We start from the raw sequence: 8,745 nt of genomic DNA on the forward strand, positions 1-8,745 counted from the left end.
AACTCAAAGTAGAACAAGATGACCCCAAGAGCCCTTGGATTAAAGGTTAGAGGGGTGAGGAACTGAACGCCACAGGCGTTCTAGGGCACCTGCCAGGGTGGTGGCCGACTCCATCCCCTTGGCCACGGGCCTGGTTGGGAGGCTTCCAGTCTCAGCCTTAAACCCCAGCAGCCCTCCCAGGTTTCTCTGCCACTTTCTGAGAACCAGTTGCTGAGCCAGCAACCCAGAGTGGCCATTGATCTAAGAGATGGATGGCACCTCGGCCTGGAACCAAAGCCCACATCTGTGTTACAAAGCCTCCTTGTGCCTCCAGGCAGCTTTATGGAAAGGCTCCGAGCCCGGCTGCCTTCCAAATTGCTGGGGAGCCCCCCGCTCAAGATTCTGATTCCTAAGCCTGCAGTGGACAACTGTCTTGACCTTTCTGGGTCTCAGCTTTCCTAGATACACAATGACGGAAGTAGACTAGATGATCTGGAATGTTCCCTTGGCACTGACAGATGTGGGCTGGGGATGAGGCCCAGGGGACTCAGGGCGACCGCCTTCTGTGTGTCTTTCTCCAACCCAGAAGCTTCCTAGAGCTCTTGGCTTCTTAAAAAAGATATATATTTGCTTTTCTAATTACAAGATCAATAGCTGTAAAATGAAAGAGACTGGGAAGACACAGAAAAATTCACTTGGGGGAAGATGGCCATCCTACTCCCCAGAAAGCATGAATATTTTTGGTGATTTACTCCCAGTCTTTCATCTGTGCATATATTACACATAACGTGTCATTGCACAGCGCACTGTTTCAGGCTGCCTTTTCAGTTAAGTGAGTAATGCCCCTAAATGTTCCTCCTCATTAGGAGTCTTAGTTCTGCCCTTGGCCTCCATCCCCACCCTGGGACTGGCTCAATATATTTTCCTCCCTCTGGCAGCTCTGCCTTCCCTCTTTTGGACCCTGATTTTCAGCCAGCATCCCTAGGTTCCTCATCCTAAACTACATTCCCCGGACCCTCTCTTCCCCTCAAGCCATTTTTCTGTGTTTCCTTTTAATTTACTACGAATTTTCTGAAAAATCTACCTTCTCTCTCCACCCTCCTTTTGTCTCCCCTTAATGTATTCACTTCCCGACCCCCAAACTCAGTCTCTTACTCCTCCCCATCCCCTGCCAGGCTCTAGGACAGTGCCACCATCCAGGAGAGAAAGAATGCCAGCCACACGTGGCATTTAACATTTTTTTAGCAGTCACATTCAAAACGTAAAAAGAGACAGAAAATACTAGTTTTCATAATATATTTCATTTAAGTCAATATATCCAAACTACCATCATTTCAACCTGTAACCAACATAAAACCTATTCACGGGATATTTCACACTAAAATTTTTTTTCACGGCAACTCTTTGACATCTGGTGTGTAAACTTACAGCACATCTCGATCTGGACTGACCAAAAGTCATGTGTGGCCAGTGACTGTGCTATTGGATGGATGACACTCATTTAGGGGACTCACCAAGGACCTGATGGCAAAACCCAAACACCTCTTTTCAGGGAGTCAATTTCTATAGTTTGTTCCTGTGTCAAATGTAGTTTCCCATGCTGCCTCTTGTTTTGCCTTCACACATTCTCTCTTTATTTCTGAAGCTTCTTTTATGATATCAATAGTACATGATAGTTTCTGAATATCAGAAAGATCCAGATATGGTGATCCAGTTCTTTGAAATGAGACCTTTGTGACTTTCTCTCCCTCCAGGCCCTTGGTCGGGCAGAAGGATCACCTTGCATTATAACTAATTATGGCAGGAGCACAAAGAGACTGGAATAGTCACTGCTGAAGTTTTTTGAGAATCAAAAGGAAAGTCCCAAGAGAAGCTGGGTTTGGAGTTTGTGCTGTAAAAATGGACAAGGCAGAGGAGACGGGAGAGCTCCCCTCTGCCAGACATGATGAGACGAGGACACTCAGGCCAGTTTCAGAACAAAGAAGGGACTTTTTACAGGATCTTCAAGGGTCTGTAGATTCGTTAGGGGCTGAAGGCCCAGACTCCAGTTTGAGCTTTCAGGATTGATTCCTACAGCCACACAGCAGAAATGGGCCACCAACCGGGAAGCTGTCACTTCTGTGGTCAGAGGTGGAGGGCTGCTTACAGCTGCCGGTTCCAGATCCAAACCACTGCCACCATGACCAGTGACACCACTGCCCTGATCCTGCAGCTGAATCAGGATGCAGCTGCCACCATCCACACTATCAGCCCTGGGGCCCTGAGCCCTGCTAGGTTACAGGATTCCAGGTCACTGGAACTGCCCCAGAATGGGGCTACACCCACCAGACAGAAATAGCCAAGACAGCCAGATCAAGACACTGGCTGATTTGGTTCCTGATGAGGGCTCTCTTCCTGGCTTGCAGACGGCTGCCTTCCTGCTATGTTCTCATGTGGCACAAAGCTCTAGAGCAAGCTATATGGTGTCTCTTCTAATAAAGACACTAATCTTATCACATGGGCCCCACCCCCATGACCTTATCTATGCCTAGTCACCTCCCAAAGGCCTCATCTCCAAATGCCACCAGTTTGCTGAGCGAGGGTTAAGACGTCAATAAATGAATTTTGAGAGGCACAATTCAGTCTGTAAGAGATCTTTAAAATTGTAAGATTACTGAAGTTTCTGAGCTGTAAGGGAGTCTGGGAAATACAGTGATTGGCGGGGGCATTCCAACTTTTGCAATAGGGAATGTACATCAGAAGGGGTTATGGGATACTGGCACCATCTGGGGTGGCATCACCTGCAGGCAGCCTTTGGACCATGTGGAAGATGATCCTCTACCACGGATACCCTCACCATTCATCACCGAAAGGAACCCCTAGTGATACTGTGGTGCAGCTCTTATAGACTTGTAATCTGTGTCTATTGACAATCAGAATAAAGAATAAAGATCATATTTAACTCATGGCTCCCTGATATTTTGCAGTCTGGGTAAAACCACACTTTATTAAACTAAATGCCTATTGTTGAGATTTGGTAGAATAAATGTAGAATGAGCCTCATTTTCCCCTATCAGAAATGGAATTATGAAGAACATTTCAGAAGTGAAATCTGATGATGAATGATTGACAACAAAATTGCTCCAAAAGGGTGTACGTGTTTTAAAGACTTTGGATACACATGACTAAATTGTCCTCCGGAAAAATTAGATCAGATTACACCCACGAATCATATTAGCATTTGTGTCCCCACATCTTCAGCAACACTGTGTGTGATCATTAAACTTTCTTCTGCTTTGATAGTGAAACTCTCCCCACCCCACCCCCACCTCTTTGCTGTTCTTCTTCCTCTGACTTTACCAGTGATTCTGTCGGCACCTTTTCTACTCAACCTCGGTACAGGCCCCCTCTTCCCCGCTTGCTCTACAAATATCTGTGCTCCCAGCTGTCTGTCCAACCACTTTCTTTTCTTCCCTTGTAAATTTGAACGAAATCAACCTCTACAATCTCCCTCTGGGTGATACCCACTCAAAAAGCCCCCACGAGTGTCCCTCCCCTCCTTGGTCCCACATAAACATGTGATAAATAAATGAATGGGAAATAACACTCCTAGTTAAGACTTGAAACCAGAAATGGAGGTGCCATCCTCAGAATTTGTTGAAATCTTAATCACCGTAAGGGGAAATTGTTCACGTTCAGTACAGTCGAGAGTTCACCAGTGAGAACAAAATGGAAAGTCGTATCTTGAAGAATCAGTTTTCAAGTGCCTTCCTGCAGCTTCAGGGGAGAATAAGACAGATTTGGAACAGAACGAGGCGGTAGTTCTCAGGAACCACATCCCCTGAAAGATGCAGGGAGAGTTGACTACAGATCTCATTATAAAGATCTCCTGTGATACAGTATTTTCTGGGATGTGCTTTGGTTCACTTAAAAACAGGTTCTGTTTCCACCTGCAACCAGGGTCCGACAAACTTATTTCTGCTTCTATAAATCTCTGGAAAAGAAAAAGCAAACAGCCACCAAAAAACCCTCTCTGGGTGATCCCCAGTAATCGTGTCTAGCCTTCCCTCTTGAGCATGAGACTGGATGTTAACCAGATGTTCTGCTGGGGTCTCAGATATATGCTACCATATTATTGCCCAATCTTCTTATTATTTGAATGGCTGACATAATTGAGCACTGTCTTAAGCTGAGTTATCCCAGAGGCAAGCCCAGAGCCAGAGGCATGACTGTGGTCATTTATGTGGGAGGTGATCCTAGGAAGCACTGGTTGGGAGACGCGAGGTTGGAAGAGGCAGGGGAAAGAAGCCAATGCTGGCTGTATCAACGAGCAGGTGAGCCCTGTGGGTGACTGGGCTCACTCCCCGGGGGACCTCTGGGGGTCTTTGTAGGGCAGACCTCAAATTTGCCTCAGGAGAGGGGCAAAGAAACTGGGTATTTATCCACCAACTCCTGTCCATCATCCCTGTAGGAGAGCTGTGAGAGCTCCTGCAGGGAGTGAAGCCCCCAGGAAAGGTCGTGCAGAGGCCATTGGCTTTTGCAGGAAGGGTGAGTGCCAGGGGGCCTGGTGGGGCGCCAATAGCATCCACTACAAGAGCATCTAATCGGCCCAGCGTTGTGCTATTTGATTTGCACACACCATCTCATTTAGTCCTCGCCAGCAGCCCAGGAAGTAGAAACTCTTACTAGCCCCTTTTATAGATGGGGAAACTGAGGCTTGCAGATGTCAAAGGATGGGCTCGGGGCCACGTACACCCAGGAGGCGTGGGGGCTGGGCTTTGGATGATGGAAACTGAGTGGTCCACTGGGCACTTTCTGCCTCCTGTCATACAGCCATGTTCCCTGGTGCCGGCTGCTCTTTCCAGGGAGGCACCTAGTGAGGAAATGGGAGGCAGGTAGACTTCAGGAGCTCATTTACCTCCCATGCTGTGTGTTTCCTTCAGTCACAGGGTTCTTGCAATTCTCTGAGCTGTCGTCAGTTCCCCGGTTGGTGGGAGTTTAGACTCTGAGATAGGAGTTCTGCCTGCGAAGCTCTGCAGAGGGAAAATGAACAGGAGCCCCACTGAGAAGCTTGGTGATCACGTTAGCCCGATTTTGATTAAAGAAAATATGTGTGCATGTGTGATGTGCTATATGCATTTTTCCCCCCTGGAGAACAACCATTTCTTGTGCTTTGAATAATATATTCTAAAGAAAGTTCCTCCTCTGTCTACAAGGTTCAAAACTGTGGTTAAGCACATGGGAAGAAAAGTATTTTTATTCTGATTTCTTTCCTTTCTTTACTCTGTTATTCCCCTTAATAGAATAATTATAGTGGTAGCAGCAATGGTAATTACAGCTATGACTGACAGAGGGCTTACCGCATATGCAAAATGAAATATATGTGGCACATTTGTGTATATATAGTATAAATATATTCATATATACTATTATACCTAAATATATAAATGTAAATATGTAGATATCCTATTCTTTCATCTCTACAATAACTTTACAGGGTAAGCGTATCCCCATTTTGCAAAGGCTGAAACTGACTCAGAGAGGTTAAGTGACTTGCTTGTGTTCACCCAGCCAGGAAGAGGTGGAGCTGAAATTGACTCCATCTGGTGCCAAAGCCACCGCCTCTACCCTCTGTCCAGCCTGCCTCCTTCTCACCCCACTCCAGCATCCACCTCTTCCTGAGCGCCACCTCCGTGTTTTCCAGGTTCCAGTTACTCTGCCCCATTTTCCAGATGGGACCTAAGTGGAAGCTGGCCCTGCTTCTGCTCTGGCTTATCTGGCATCTCAGCAATGAGGCTGCGAACTCAGGGCTCAGCCCCGGAACCCAGTCCCCTCCTCTGCGTCCCTGGAACCACTGCCTGCAACTTCTGTCCAGGCCTCTCGTCACAAATAAATATGTCACAGCATGATTTGTGGAGGGTGTCAGGACTGTGAGTGATTTTTTTCACCGTTTATTTCGATTTCCGTTATTCTTGCTATAGTGTAGGTGCGAAGAAAAGTAAGTAATGAAGGCATTTATCTTCTTCTCCTCTGCTCTCCTCCTGGCTGTATCTCTTCCATCCTTTCTCCTCCTGTGGCTTTTCTCAGACATGAATGACATTTCACTGGCCCCAGCAGCGGCAAGAAGAGCTCCCCACCCCCTGAATATGGCTGCTTTGGGGGACGGTGTTTGGGAACTGCATTCTCTCTCCACTAGTCAAAAGATGCTTCAAGAAAATCTAAATGAAAATGGTTCAGAAAAGATGTTCTAAACCTCTAACCAGCCACAAAATAAAAGCAGAGAGACCCAGCTCCTATGGTCACTTACTGAGCTCCCGCTGTGCATAGGCACATGTGGGCACATTCTTGACATCGCCCAGGGACAGAGCTGAGGGCCACTTCTCTCCCTCTAAGCTCTGCTGGGCCATTTCACTCGTTCAACAAATACCCACTGAGCACCTGCTATGTTTCAGACAGTTTTAGGCACTTGCAATATAGTAGGTGGATCTTCCTGCCTTCATGGAGCTTAGATTCCAGTGCAGAAAAGATAAAATTGAACAAGATAAATAAGTGGGAAATAATAATGGTTTGTGAATTGGTGACAAAGGAAGAGGTGGATTTTGTTGGGGAGGGTGTTGCAATTATAAATGGAGTGGTCAATAAAGGCCTCTCTGAGAAGATGACCTGTGAGCCAAGACCTGAAGCAGAGGTAGGTGTGAGCCAGATGGGTCTGTAGGGGGTGAGCATTCAGGGAGAAGAGATGGAACAAGGTGGTGTGTTTGAGGAACAGCAGAAATCCAGTGTGGCTGGAGCAGGAGGAGTGAGGGCAGGAAGGAGGTCAGGTGAATGTAACTGAGTACTAGAGCAGACAGGAACCTGGGGCCACCGTGAGGACTTTGGCCTTGACCTGAGTGAGATGGGAGTCATTGGAAGGTTTGAAGCAGAGCAGGGGCGTGATCTGATTTAGATTTAACAGGATCCCTCTGGCTGCTGTTTCTGGATGCATTTTGAGGATGGTGCGGATGGGACATACTGATGGGTTGGTTGAGGGATGCGAGAGAAAGATCAAAGTCAGGAATGAAACTAAGGCTTTTAGCCTGAGCATCTGGAAGGATGGAGTTGCCCTGGCCTGAGGGGCAGGCTACAGGAGCTGCAGGTTGGGAGAGGAGAGGGGGCTGCTCAGGTGAAGCAGAAAAAGTTTCAGGTGGGTGGTAAGACAGACTGAACCCCCCTCCTGCTACTTTCCTAACTGCATGTTTAACTCTCCGAGTGTATCTCCTCATCAGGAAAGCAAGGCACCAGTGTCTTCCACATGGGTTGTCATGGGGTAAAAATAACAGCTGACATCATGAGCTGACTGTGTGCCAGACATGCTTAATGCACCTTAACTCCCTTACTTTTCACATCGACCCTCTGGGAAAGTATAATTATCGTCCCTGCTTTACAGAAGAGGACATTGAGGCACAGAGAGGTTAAATCACTTGCCCAAGGTCACAAAGCAAGTGAACAACAGAGGCTTTGGTCAAGCCCAGGCAGTCTGGCTCCAGAAACTTCCCTCTTTCCTGCCTTCTCTCCCTGCCTCTGGCATCAACTAAGACAAGGGATGACGAGCACCTGGCACCCAGCGGAGGCCTTTTTTCTCTGTTCTTGTCACTTCTGATGCCCTCAACCTTCTTTCCATATGTGCCCGCATCTCATATGGAATGAGAATGGGAGGGCAGTGTGTGGGCAAAAGAGAAAAAGGGAGGGGAGGCTGGAGGCTGATCAGGGTTTGTCAGCAAGTGTGTGTGTGTGTGTGTGTGTGTGTGGTTGCCTGCCACTGCACCAGTCCACTGTGGACTGCTGGGTTGTGCAGGGCTCCCCCTGCAGGCGTATTGATGCAACAGCATGCTATATTTGTCCTGCATTGAGGGCATTTGAGTCAACTACAAATGGTCTCAGCTTTACCCTGAGGCAGCAGGTGTGTAGGTGAGTGTGCTGGATCTGTGCATTTGTCGGTGTGCATGTGCGAGTGTATATTTGTGTGTCCATGTATGTCTGTGTGTAATATTCGCGTGTGTACGTGCGTGCACACACACTGGAGGGGACAAAAGTGGGGCTGGAGCAGATTTGAATATTGGATTCTCCTCTCTATTCCACCAGAGGTGACTTTTTCTGGAGAAAAATCACCATCTGACTATTCCATTATTTCACGTTTCTCCCTCTTATTTGGAGCCACAACGCTGGAGATGATGATGTTGATGGCGGTGGCATCCACCATTTACGGAGCGCTCCCTCAGGACCAGGTGCTGAGCACTGTATACGTACCACCTCCCTTGTGCCTCCCAACAGGTCCTGATGTTATGGCCATTTTACAAACAGGAGGTTGTAGAAGTGAAGCTACTTTCCACAGGTCACCCACGAGTGAGTGACATGCCAGGATCTCACTGACTGCAGGGCCCACTGCATTACAGTGGGGCCTCAGTGGGGTCTGTGGGAGCAGTGAGACCCAGACAGCTAGCAGCCTAGAGCCAGGCTCTGCTGGAGGAGCACCTGCACGCATCTCTTAGAGGGTCAGACTGGGAGGTAAGCAGATGCGTGAGTGACTTGGCTTCTGTTTCCCTTCCGGCTCTGAGGCAAGAGTGTATGGGCCACCAGGCTCAGAGTAGTGGCGCTGAAGTGGGATCTCCAGTCCAGCAGCACCAGCAGCACTTGTCAGAAATGCAAATTCTCACCCGGGGTGGGCCCAGCCCTCTGCACTCTAACGAGCCCTCCATGAGACTCTGATGCTAAAAGAACCAGCAGCTGAGATGGAGACGTCTGCCCAGG

Source organism: Vicugna pacos, chromosome 13 (genome assembly GCF_048564905.1).
Source record: "Vicugna pacos chromosome 13, VicPac4, whole genome shotgun sequence".
Classification (NCBI taxonomy): Eukaryota; Metazoa; Chordata; class Mammalia; order Artiodactyla; family Camelidae; genus Vicugna; species Vicugna pacos.